Genomic DNA, 13,915 nt, shown 5'->3' with positions numbered 1-13,915 from the left:
ACTAATAATATTAAGATTAATAATAATATTAATCATAATAATAATAATAATAATAATAATAATAATAATAATAATTAATAATAATAATAATAATAATAATAATAATAATAATAATAATAATAATAATAATAATATAAATAATTAAATGTTTACGAAGTATGTGAAATAAATGAAATCAAAGTGCAGAAATCGATCAATTTATAGATGTAATCTGGAATCCATTGTCATGCGATCGCATGAGTTTCATTTGATATGGCCATGCAATTGCATGGCCAGCTGTACCTGGTCACAATGTTTTAACTTTTTGTTTGTCGACATAATTTAATAATAATATATATAATATATATAATTTAAATTAATTAATTATATATTATATTTTATTCCCGCGCTTAGTGGACTTGTAACTTTTGCTCCGATAAGTCGTACGTCATCACTCGACTTATGTCTCGGTTCTGGTTTTTCGAATGTCCTTTCGTACGCTGAGAAAACTTGTACATTACATTTTGGGACACGTACCTTAGTCAAAATATAGCCTTAAATTATCCCTAAATTATATCACTCGAAATATAACTTATACATTTGAGTGTTTTGGTCATTTACTTCTATAAATCATCTTCTCGCTATTTGTTAAAATACAGTTTAAAGTAGTATTTTACTGTAGCAAAGTTACTGTAGCAATTCACTGTAGCAAGGTCAAGACTTTGAAGCACAACAAGATTCCAATTGTCCGAGTCCGTTGGAATGCTAAATGAGGACCCGAGTTTACTTGGGAACGGGAGGATCAGATGATGCAGAAATATCCTCACCTTTTCCCGACTCTGCGTATTTGTGCGTGCTGAGCTATATTATATTTTGGGATCATTATTCATATTAATTACTTTCGTTAATACCTTACAATGTGTTATTAAGTGCTTAACCACTTAACTTGATCCTCGAATGCTTTTATGATCATTAGTGTCACTTGTTGTTTAAAACGAGCTACGTACATGGCACACATTAAACTTTTGTCATAATGGAGCATTATGACTACTTAAAACTACGTACTAAGAACATGATGTAACCTTGGTTCATCATCCTTCTAAAACTCTTAAGTGAGTTGTATTTCTTCTTAGTCTCGACATTGTGTGTTGATCGTTAAAAATTGGTCAATATGATGCTAAAACATCAAGGAGTTGTACACTTGAGGCTTACACGCATCAAGGATGAGAACCGTGATGAGCATCAAACACCGAGAAACCCATCGGAGCACTTGTTTCTTTTTTTCAGGGTCTGATCTACTCTTGGAGCTTCTGGAAAGCTGATTTCTAGAAAGTTCGGGATGTGTAGATGACTTTTCGTTTAAGTATCGCCTAAATCCGATGTACGGTTTAGAATTTATAGCCTTCCAAAGTTCACTACGTCTTTGTAACGACGTGCTGAAATTTCTGACCTACTCGAGCTTTGACCGTTGCCACGGTCAAACGACATCGAGTTAGGATCTGATTTTCAGAAAGCGGTAAGAGGACTCAAAAACGGAGTCCTGGCCACTGACCGTGCATCATTTTAGTTTGTGTAGAGGTCGTAGCGGCTGTTCGAAATCTGCTTTTTGTTTCGACCTCTATTCTTGTTGAAACTTTACTTTATCTTTCACGAATGATGATATTTAAGAATTAACCTATTTACTTTTAAAAATTTTGGGAAGATTTACTGACTTAGTAACCTTTGACTTAGGTTGAGGACCTTTGGACCGACTTACTATTTGCTTACTTTTTCATTTCGAATTTACCGCACATTCACTGTGAGTTATAGCTCCCTTTTTACTTTAACTATTTTTGGGACTGGGAATACATGCGCTTTTTATGTTTTACATACTAGACACGAGTACTTTAACTTTATATATGTGTGGGTGACATAACGGCACAAATTTTTCACTTAGCTCGGTAACGTTTAACTATTGATTTATGAACCGGTAGACGCGAATCTTAGATATGGATCCATAGGGTTTGACATCCCCACTCGGGCTAGTTGCGCTAGCATTTAACGGGTGTTTAATACTTCGTCTGTTTTAACGCACTCGCCAAGTGTACTTTTAGGAGGTGATATATTATTTTACGTTAAGTTAGTTACCAAGTGCCCACGGTTAAGCATATACTTTTCATACTGTTTTGAATACGAAATCTCATGGTCTACATTACATTATTGATTACAATAAAACTATAGCTCACCAACATTCGTGTTGACCTTTTTAGCATGTTTTATTCTTAGGTAACTAAGACGCTTATTGCCTTCGCTGTATTAGACTTGCTGTGTTAGACTTCCGCTGCATTGTTTAGAGTCGTCTCAATCATGGAATTTTTACTTTGCATTCATTACTTATGTTACATTTGAATTATAGTGTTATACCGTGTAATGGACCTGTTGTTGATGATCCGTTCCATTGATTTTTGGACGGGGCATCACACCATTTTTTGTTTAGAACTTAATGCTAAATCCCTTTGACGATTTCATTCGTTGAAATTTCAATTTTTTACGGATTGCCGACTACATTAACCAATTATAGAATGATAATTTTATTTACACAATTTCATCATTTTAGGGGAGAAATGTGATATGGTTGATGTTCAACTATGAGTCTTTTGCATGTACGGTACACGACTCGAAATTAAAGAAATAATTGTTGGTTTGAGGAGGAGCTAGAGATTCGAAAGAAGATTCCACATCATATAGGGAGTTTAAAGATCAAGCTACCATATCAATAGCTAATGATCGAGTGATGTGGCTAAAACGGACAGTTTTATTCGTGCGGTGTCGTTAGGCCGCAGAACATCAGATTCAGTTGATCAGGGGTGCACACAGTGGTTTTGTTTATTTATATTATGCGGGGCCTAAATTCACTTTTACTTTCTAAGGTGTAGAAGGTGTAAGTTAACCTAGTGTCGTATTTTTGAATAGATTAACGAATTGAAAATGAAGTGGATAATTGTCTTTTATTTAAATTACCTAGATAAAGGATAGTAGTTGGTTTAAGCTAAAAGTTCTAAGTGCGGAAAGGTAAATAAGTGGAAGGATATCCGGAGTATGCAGATCAGGGAAATGTTGACCAAGATATTAGTATTGGGTTAGGGAAAGGTATTTATGCTAATTTTAAAGCTATGCTTGGAATGATGTAGATCTGTTTGGATGAGCCAATTACACAGACCTACTTATCTCTGAACTCTCGGAGTTCTCTTTGAGCAGTGAGAAGTATATGTCACTTGGTTGTATAATTGAAAGGTAGCTATACCTTGGAGGTTATCCTCATTAAAGTACTAGGTTTATTAGTGAGTTGAGCTCTAATCCTAACCCTCATTATCAGTTCGGTTAACTGAATAACAACGTGCCATGTTCATTGAACACTGATCACAAACGGAAGGAGTTCGTCGGTTTAAGTTGATAAAACATTAAATGAAAACTAACAACCATTTCATCATACTAATGAGGTCATAACAGTTCAAGCATTATACAGCATTACAGTTGATATACTGAAAGTGAAGCAGATAGAAACCTAATAATTACCTAAACAGTTGATATGACTTAATCCTAAGGCAACAATCAAACAAGAACATGCAATAGGCTTGGGTCATACAGTGAAGGCACTAACTAGATCTTAACAGCACCTAAGAAGTCTCTTCGGAACAGTCAATAGGCATACTAGGTCATTCATGTCTCAATTCCTAAGTTTCGTGTCCTAAAAGCGCATTAAATGCCTCTCGGGAACTCCGGCCATACCGAGTTCATAGAATCTTCAGATACAGTATAACTAGGGGTCTTAATCCTATGAAGTAGCTAAGTTTATATATGTGGACAAGTCCTTATCACAACCTAGGTTGGTCAATCCTTAAGATGCTAGCATACAAATCTATCAGACTTACTAGTTCAGTATTTCGACAGTAATCGTACTAAATTAACATAATTACGCTAACCCAAACTTCTATCATGGCAACATACAGGTTAATTAAGCTAGCATGGTAATATCGAAACGCATTATTAAACATAAAAAGTAAGAACACATGTTTAATACAAAAGATAAGCATTTCGGATAAAAATCTGAAAAGGCTGAAGAAATCTGCCCGAGATCGCAGGGACACGCCAGGATATCCTCCGGAAAATAAAAGCTAAGCTAACTACTACTAAAAACTAACTAAAAGCTTGAAAATATAAAGTGAATTACAAATTGAGTGTGTGTTGAAATGGATGGAGAGAGCCTTTTAAATAGACTTGAAATTTGCCTGCAAATGGCCGATAGGCCCTTTGGCAAGCTATTTGGCAGGCCGTTTACAGGGGCCGTTTGCCAGGTTTGCCCGTTTAAGGTGCCCGTTTGATCAGGCTGTGTGGCAGGCCATTTGCAAGCCAGGCAGGCCGTTTGGCTGCCTGGTCAGATGAAATTCACTGGATCGTAACTTGATTTCTTGTCTTTCACCATTTTCGCTCTAGAATCTTCGTTTTAGCTCTTTTTACTTGATTCTTTTTGCATCACCTTCGTAATTACTTAATCTACAAAATCAACCGAAAAAGCGATAATTTTGCCTACAAAGTTTGAATCTTTATTGTTTTAAGGCTTAATATTGGGGGTAAAAATGTGACTTTTTGGCCGATATCAAATACCCCACACTTAGCTTTGCTTTTCCTCAAGCAAAAAGTGGGAATATAAGGTTCTTTCTAATAGATTCTCCCTTGCCCACCCGTGGATCTTTTTATTATACCTTCATCAGAAGTCGTCACATCTTTCAAAAGTATTAGAAAAAGTTTCGGGCTTTGATGATTTGGTCGCTAGATTTCAATTGCGTCCATAGTGAAAAAGGCGTACTTTCCAACTCTCAGATATAGAGAATACATGACCAGGCTCCTCACTAGCGGATCACTCATATCACTCAAGTGTTTAGGGTGCCCTAATCTAATTGTATTGTCGCTCAGAAGCCAGTCGTGTAACAGTTCTCATCATAGGCTTGGTAAAGCATCGATATCTCCACCAGTTAAGTAAGGACGACACTGATATTCTTCCTAGGCATTCTTTCAAGAGGAAGATGGGCTACAGGGTTTGTTGGAAACTTAGGAAATGGTGAAAGGTATCCAGATCTTTTGATTTAGAGAGAATTGATAGATTTTGATTCTTCAGAGTATCCATTTTCGGATAGAGAGTGGCTTGAAATCCGTAAAAAGTTTCTTTGAAAGAGGCGGATTTTTCTAAGACTTTGTCTAGAATTTTCTTTGGCTCCTCCGGTATCTCTTCTTTGGGGCAACTTCTCGGATTTTTTCTTTGCCTTTATTTCTAGAGACTTTGCTCTTTCAAATTTTTTTGTTTTCGACATACCCTTTCTTCATAACTTTTGTCTTTCGTTCCTGGTGCCCATAGAGGAAGTGATAATCCACTAAAAATAGGTCTTTGACCTATCAAAAACAATCAGGGGTTCGGAATCTTTTAACAAGTGCTTTTGAAGCGAATTTGATCGATCTATCTCTTCATTAATCTCTGGATCTTTTGATAAGTGGAAAGAGGAATGAAAGTTAATGGGTAGTGTATTTTTGGGAGTGAATTTGGGGTGAATATTTGTGATTCATCAACTCTTTAAGTGCGTTGGTCAGTTTACATTGCGTGGAGTGGAAACGGAAACGGAGGGCTTTTTGTCTTTCTCTATTCAGAATGATTTCGAAAGGAGTATCGCATCTGCACCACGTATGGCGCTTACTAATCATTGGCCTTGAAACATATGTCAAAACCAAGTTTTAACTTGAACCGTACACCGGCACGCTCATCAATTGAAATGACAAAGTACTGTAGATTTGATGGGTCGTACAGATACTTTGGGTCCAAGAGTCCTCACTTTTTGGGAGTAGGCCGTACTTGGTCATGCGTAGCCTTTTACATATTTTCTTAAAAGAAATCTTTTGACACAAAACATAAGTTTCAGCTTAATCGTTCCGTTCTAATGAATGTTCCGAAAACTGATTTCTAGCACTTTTATTGGATCTTTTGGGCAAAACAAGGTAAGAATTTTTCGAAATCACCCAATATCCATTGCTAATTACTTTTTAGACAAAAGAATTTTTCAAAACTTAGCGTTTTACGGTTACTTGTCCTTTAAACCTTTACCCAATACCCCACACTTAGAAGAACATTGTCCCTAATGTTCTATGAAAAAGAATATTTTAATACTTTATAAATTAAGGACAGTGTCTTCTAAAATTTCTAAGTTGGTTGCGGGGGTAACCCCACACTTAGAGATTTTAGTGCGTAATAATTGAAATAGGTTTGAGGAAGGATTACTTCCCTATGGTCAGGTTACTTTCCTAGTGCTGGGCCTTCCTACGGTCGGTCTCCTAATTGCTGGAAAGGACCAGTCTCTTTTGATAAAATTTCTGCATGAAGAACAAAAAGAGAAAGGCAGCATTTTCACTCTATATAACTTTTTAGTACAATGCTTCAAAAAGATGAAACTAAAAGTAAATAAAGTACTCTACGGAATACTATCATGTTCAATGTGATGAGTCGTGTCTACGAAGTATCCATGAAGTCCAAAGGGATCATCATCATCTTCTAATCTCGGCAAATACTCAAGTGGTTGCCCTTCATCTAACTCAGGGCCTAGTAGTGAATCTAGACAAAGGTCTGATGGCAACTCCAGGTGTGATAGGCTCGGGAATGAATGTTCATCGGAAATGTTCCCGGTAATCTCAAAAACTTGGGCCGTGGGTAGCTCTACTGAGATGGGAATCGTGACTAGGTGACAACCTTCAGGTAGCTCAGTAACTGGACTGCCTCGGTGACTGGAGCAGGTGAAACGGCTAAGACAGGCGGCGTGATGGGAGCGGGAGTAGCATGTGCTGGGATGGCAGCTGAAGCGACTGAGTGAACTGAGACCGGTGTGGAACGCCTGTGGGTAGCTTGTCGTGTTGGCTGAACACGGCGCGCTAGCCTGAATGACGACGGGCCCATAGTACTACGTGGCATCCCCTCTTGCTGAAGGTATGCTCTAAGAGCTCGATAAAGTCTCTACTGGTCTCTGAGTAATGCCCATGCAACATCTGGGTCATTCAAGGTGGCTCCATAGTGTATCACCGTTTGTGGTTCATGTGTCTCTAGTGGCTGTGTATGCTCAGCAGGTCTCTTAGCTAAACGTCTGGAGCGTTGAACAGGAGGAGCTGGTGGTGCTGTACTAATATCCTCCTCAACACTCTCCAATATCAATCGTCTTGGGCCTAATTGCCCTGTTGATGGCCTGTTCTGATCAGCACTGCTTTTCGATAAGTAAACTCTAGGAGTCCTCCTCCTACGAACTGGGATGTAAACTGAAGCTCCTGAACTTGGCATTTTTGCCTGAATACATTCAACAAACTCGTAAGTACTAAGCGCAAGTATGGCGCTTAGTTGTTAGTACACAGAGATAATATTTTTGTAGACTGAAAATAATTAAAATAAAAATAAAGAAAATAAAAAGGATAAGCAAGGGGTGCCTCCCAAGAGCGCTTTGTTTATCAAGTTGTTACAGCTCGACTTTTCTTTGCCAGATCTTCAGAATGGATCAAAGGAGAAGAGGTGCTCCTCCTTATCGTGGTCTTCTAGATAAGCTTTTATGTGATGACCCGGAAATTTCTGACCAAATTTAAACTTAAATCTTTGTATGATTAACATTTCCGACACGATAAGTAAAGTCTGTAAAACTGAGTCTCAAAATTTTTGAACTATTCAAATATCTTTCGGTTGTTCTCGATGATTCATGAACAATTATATGTATATAGATACATATATATATATATATACTATAACTTGAAAAAGTAACAATGTATTAATTGTTTAATACCGTACATTAAACTTATTGGTTTAAATATTTATTGAGAAGTTGGAATATTGATTGTATGAATAACTTGCGACGTATATTTAAAACGTGTTTATGAATGTTGAAAATATATATTGACTTGGTCATAAAATGATTTGTTATTATATATATATATATCAACAAATAGAGAGACAATGATTTATAGAAGTAAATGACCAAAACACTCGAAATTTTAAGATACACTTTGAATGATATATTTTATTGATAATTTAAGACTGTATTTTGACAAAGGTACGAGTCACAAAACGTAAATTGCGAGTTTTCTAAGCTTACGAAAATGCGTTCGAGAAACCGGAACCGGGACATAAGTCGAGTGACAACGTACGAGTCATCGGAACGAAAACTACAAGTCAACTATGCACATGAATTTAATATAATATATAATTAATTATTTATATTATATATATTATATTTAATTATGTCGACAAAAAAGAAAACAAAAAATATGTGAGCTGGATCTGACGGCCATGCGATCGCATGGGAAATAGGCATAAAATCCATGCAAGTGCATGAGCTCATGCAAGTGCATGAGATTTGCACTAAAATCCCATGCACTCGCATGGGGTACTTTTTCAGGCCAAGTCCTATAAATTGCTCGATTTCGGTTCTGTTTTCTCACACTTTTCTTAATATTACTCCGTAAGTATTTATTTATTTTATTTATATTATTATTATTATTATTATTATTATTATTATTATTATTATTATTATTATTATTATTAAGATTAATATTATTATTAATCTTATTATTATTAGTATTATTAATTAGTATTATACATAAAATACTACGACGAGGTCATGAGCGTGTCACTTTCAAAATGGGTTTCGAGCGGGATAGAGCTAAGGAAATTATGGGTTATAACTATGGAGGTTATGGGTAATATTCATGGTTACTGTTCACAAGTCAAACCAAGTATTTATCATCTCTGTTGCGTCTACGTACTTTCCTACAATATTGAATCCCAATATTGATACGTAAGCACTCATATTTTATCTTTTATATATTAATTGTGTATCCATGTCTAGTGCTCGAGTATATATATTTATACATGCATGTATGCTAAATTTCGTCGCTAAACAGTTTATAATGATTCACGAATTAAATACATATATTACTGGTGAAAGGTATATGATATACATGTTTTTGGAAAGCTGGCGAAAAATCAATAACTTTTCATTTAGATATCGAATAGTTTCGATGACCGGATTAAAAGATACGATCAACTGAATTATGATTGACGTTAATTGGACTTGCTTTTGAATCTGTAATTAATATTTAAAACAACTTGTTTGTAAGATTGATAAATTGGATTTTTGAATATTACCAACCGAGTAAATGAATCCTTATATAAGGTATGTCTCGTTTTGTTGAACTATTGTCAAAATTGACTTTTTGAAACGACTTTGGATAACTTTTGTATGTCGATCTCGAGCATTAGGATATTGATACACTATGACCAGACCTAGCTTGATAGATATTTATTGACCAACATATGTTCTCTAGGTTGAGATCTACGGTTATTTGATATTCCGAGTTTCGGTCATGTTTTGGTGAACAACATTATGTGCTGCTAAGGTGAGTTTCATTTGCTCCCTTTTTAATTGCTTTTGCAATATATATTTTTGTGCTGAGAATACATGCACTTTATTTTAAACGCAATGGATACAAGTACATACTAAATTCTACACTGAGTTTGAACCGAAAATCCCTTAGCTTTGGTAACTAGTAACTGCCAGTTATAAGAACTGGTGGGCGCGAGTAGTAGTATATGGATCCATAGGGCTTGATATCCCCGTCCGAGCTAGAGCGCTAGCCTTTTAACGGACGTATGCTATTTGAGAAGCGTACACGTTGGTTTGCGTGTATTATTAAGATGATTATACAAAGGGTATAAAATATATATACGTTAAGTTTAGTTGCCAGGGTGCTCAATTTCGTAGAATATTTTTATAAACGTTTCTGGATGAAACAACTGAAAACTTGTGATTCACCTTTACATACAGATTATACTAAACAATAAAACTATGAACTCACCAACCTTTGTGTTGACACTTGCTAGCATGTTTATTCTCAGGTTTACTAGAAGTCTTCCGCTGTTACTTATATGTTAGACAAGCTATGTGCATGGAGTCTTACATGACATACTTTTCAAGGAAACGTTGCATTCACCAAATCATCACCATGTATCTTATTTTGACTGCATTGTCAACGGAAGTACTATTGTAAACTATTATTTACGGTGATTGTCTATATGTAGAAATCATCAGATGTCGAAAACATTTGATTTAAATATTCATTTATGGTGTGCCTTTTCAAAAGAATGCAATGTTTACAAAACGTATCATATAGAGGTCAAATACCTCGCAATGAAATCAATGAATGACGTATTGTCCATATGGATTTGGAGTGATCGTCACATTTTAGCCGGTGGCCGTTGACTTTGAAGTTTCCAGTAGGTCCTTCTAATTCCATAGCTCCGTGTGGAAAAGCATGTATAACTTTGTATGGCCCACTCCAGCTTGATCTAAATTTTTTAGCAAACTTCTTGAATCGAGAATTAAAGAGCAGAACTTTATCTCCAGGAGCGAACTTTTAGGGATCAATTTTTCATCATGTGTCAGCTTCGTTCGTTCCTTGTAGATATATGACGTTTTATATGCTTGGTCTCTTAATTTTGCGAGTTCATTCATCTGCATCTTACGATGCCTAACGGTTACTGAGGGGTCGAGGTTGCAGGTCTTCAGTGCCCAGAGAGCTTTATATTCTAGTTTTAGCGGAAGATAACAGGCTTTTCCATAGATCATGTGGTAGGGTGTAATTCCTAGAGGATTCTTGTAAGCAGTCCAGAATGCCCACAAAGCATCGTCTAGTTTCTTGGCCCATTTATTTCCATGATGGCCGATGGTGCATTCTAGGATTCTCTCGAGTGCTCTGTTGGTGACCTCTGCTTGTCCGTTAGTCTGCGGATGATAGGCAGTGGACATTTTGTGGGTAACTCCGTATTGTTGAATCACCTTCATAAATTGGGTATTGCAGAAGTGTGTGCCTCTATCACTTATTATAGCGTGGGGATCTCCAAATCGGTAGAAGAGTCTCTTCAGGAAGTTGGTGACGATCTTGGCATCATTAGTTGGAAATGCTTGGGCTTCGACCCATCTGGAGACGTAATCTACTGCTACGAGGACATATTCTTTCCCATTAGACTTTGAGAATGGCCCCATGAAGTCTAATCCCCATATATCGAAGATCTCGCAAGCTTGGATATTAGTTCGAGGTATCTCATTCTTCATAGAGATAATACCTTGCCTTTGGCATGCGTCGCAACGCTTTACAAGCTCTTGCGCATCTCAGAATATAGACGGCCAATAAAATCCTGATTCGTAGACTTTTCTTGCAGTTAAGTTTGCTCTATGATGACCTTCAGTTGGTCCGTGGTGACATTGGTGAAGAATCCCTGCTGCTTGTTTCTCATCTACGCACCTCCTGATCATCTGATCAGGGCAAATTCTAAACAGGTAAGGGTCTTCCCAGTAGTAGTACTTAGCATCCCTAAAGAACTTCCTTCTTCGGGATGTGATCATTCCTTTCTGTACTACTCCAGCTACTAGGTAGTTGGTTATGTCTGCGTACCAAGGGGTATCAATAAATTGCGATCCTATGTTAGCTTCTCCTAAGCTCATAAGCTGTTCTTCCGGAAATTTATCTCTGATATCTTGTTCAGCAAGTTGTTCCATCGCTGGGTTCTCCAAATGACTGAGATGGTCTGCTACGACGTTCTATGCTCCTATTTTATCTTTGATTTCAATATCGAATTCCTGAAGGAGTAAGATCGATCGTAGGAGTCTTGGTTTAGCGTCTTGCTTAGTAAATAGATATTTAAGGGCTGAATGATCTGTATAAACCGTAGTTTTGGACAGGATGAGATAGGAATGGAATTTGTCGAAGGCGAATACTACAGCTATCAGCTCATTTTCCGTGGTAGTGTAATTCTCTTGACCTCCGGTTAAGGTTTTGTTGGCGTTATAGATTGGATGAAAGTGCTTATCTATCCGTTGTCCGAGTACAGCTCGAACTGCAAAGTCACTCGCATCACACCTGATTTTGAATGGTAAACTCCAATCAGGAGCTATCATGATGGGTGCATGTGTAAACTGTTCCTTCATATAGTTGAATGCTTTATTACATTCTTCATCAAAGACAAATGGAACTTCCTTTCCGAGGAGATGAGTGATAGGTTGTGTGACCTTTGAGAAATATTTAATGAAATGTCGGTAAAAACCAGCGTGTCCAAGGAAACTCCTTACCGCTTTTACCGTGGTAGGTTCTTGAAGTTTAGTTATGGTCTCAATCTTAGCCTTATCAACTTCTATTCCTGCTTTTGAAATCTTATGTCCTAAAACTATCCCTTCTATAACCATGAAGTGACATTTTTCTCAATTCAGAACTAAATTCGAATCTTCGCACCGGGTGAGCATCTTGTCAAGGTTAGAAAGGCACGAATCAAAGGTACTACCAAAGACTGAGAAGTCATCCATGAAGACTTCCATACAACGTTCAATCATGTCGTGGAATATTACTACCATGCATCGCTGGAATGTAGCTGGTGCATTGCATAACCTAAAGGGCATGAATCTATAGGCAAATGTTCCATAAGGACAGGTGAAGGTTGTATTCTCTTGGTCCTTTGGATCGAGGAGAATCTGAAAGTAGCCAGAAAACCCGTCAAGGAAATAATAGTACTCATTTCCTGATAGACGTTCCAACATTTGATCGATGAAAGGTAATGGAAAATGATCTTTTTGGGTTGCATCGTTTAGTTTATGATAATCTATGCAGACCCTCCAACTGGTGACCTCCCGTGTTGGAATAAGCTCATTATTCTCATTTTGAATTACGGTTGTCCCTCCCTTCTTGGGTACTACTTGAACAGGACTGACCCATGGTGAATCAGAAATGGGATAGATCAAACCAGCGTCCAGAAGAGTTTGATTACTTCTTTCTTGATGACTTCTTGAATCATAGGATTGACCCTTCTTTGCCTCTAAACTGGTGGTTTGAAATCATCTTCCATTAAGATCTTGTGGGTGAAATAGTTGGGGCTGATTCCTTTTATGTCGGAGATCTTCCAAGAAATTGCCTTCTTATGTGATTTCAAAACTTGAATCAATTTCGCCTTCTCTTGTGGTGTGAGGTCTTTTGAGATGATTACGGGGAGTTGCGATTCTCCTTCTAAGAATGCATACTCCAGATTGTCGGGTAACTTCTTTAATTCCAATTCCGGAGGTTCCTCGATAGATGGCTTCATTCTAGCTTTCTCCTTTCGGTCTAACGAGTCATATCTCTCCTGGAATTCTGATTCTTCAGTAGCGGTCACTGATGCTATTGTTCTTTGTATTTGAAAATTGTCCTTCTTAATGCTTCGTCTTCAAAAACGTCTTCCTTAATTTCAAAGGTTGGTTCAGGAATTTCAACACAGTCCTGTTTTTACTGGAGCTCCTGAAATACCGGAATGAAATCGGTACGCTATTCGGATAGTCTTGCCAAGGAAATTACTTTCAGAGAGGGGAGATTTGTGTTGACAAAGGTTTATGGTAGAATGGATGTTGAGATTTTCTTCAGGAGGCGTAAAGAACAGATCCTTAGAAATTTGATCTTGACTACATATAACCATGGTTTCTTCCAGGTATTCGTTTGTAACGACCCTACTTTTTCCGTTATCTTTTGCCGTTAATTATTTAACGACCGTTAATTATTATTCGTGCCACGTCATTTCTATGACCTATATTATTATTTTTGTAATAATATATTTATTATTATGTTCTATGTGAATATTTGTATTCATATTTTAAATTATACGTTTCTATGTGTCGCGGATTTCTATCCGGCGAATCTTTTCGGTTTTCAAATCAACGATCAAGCTTTTGGGATTTTTAAGTCCTAATTATTTTAAATATGATATTTTAATGTCATATGATTATATATAGTATTTATATATATTTTTCGTCGCGTATTTGTTATCTCTCCGAATTTTTAATCGCGTAGTCGTGTTTTTGCGTTTCGG

The sequence above is a fragment of the Rutidosis leptorrhynchoides genome, chromosome 1 (genome assembly GCF_046630445.1).
Source record: "Rutidosis leptorrhynchoides isolate AG116_Rl617_1_P2 chromosome 1, CSIRO_AGI_Rlap_v1, whole genome shotgun sequence".
Classification (NCBI taxonomy): Eukaryota; Viridiplantae; Streptophyta; class Magnoliopsida; order Asterales; family Asteraceae; genus Rutidosis; species Rutidosis leptorrhynchoides.
The sequence above is the reverse complement of the archived record's forward strand: the minus strand, read 5'-3'. Positions refer to the sequence as shown.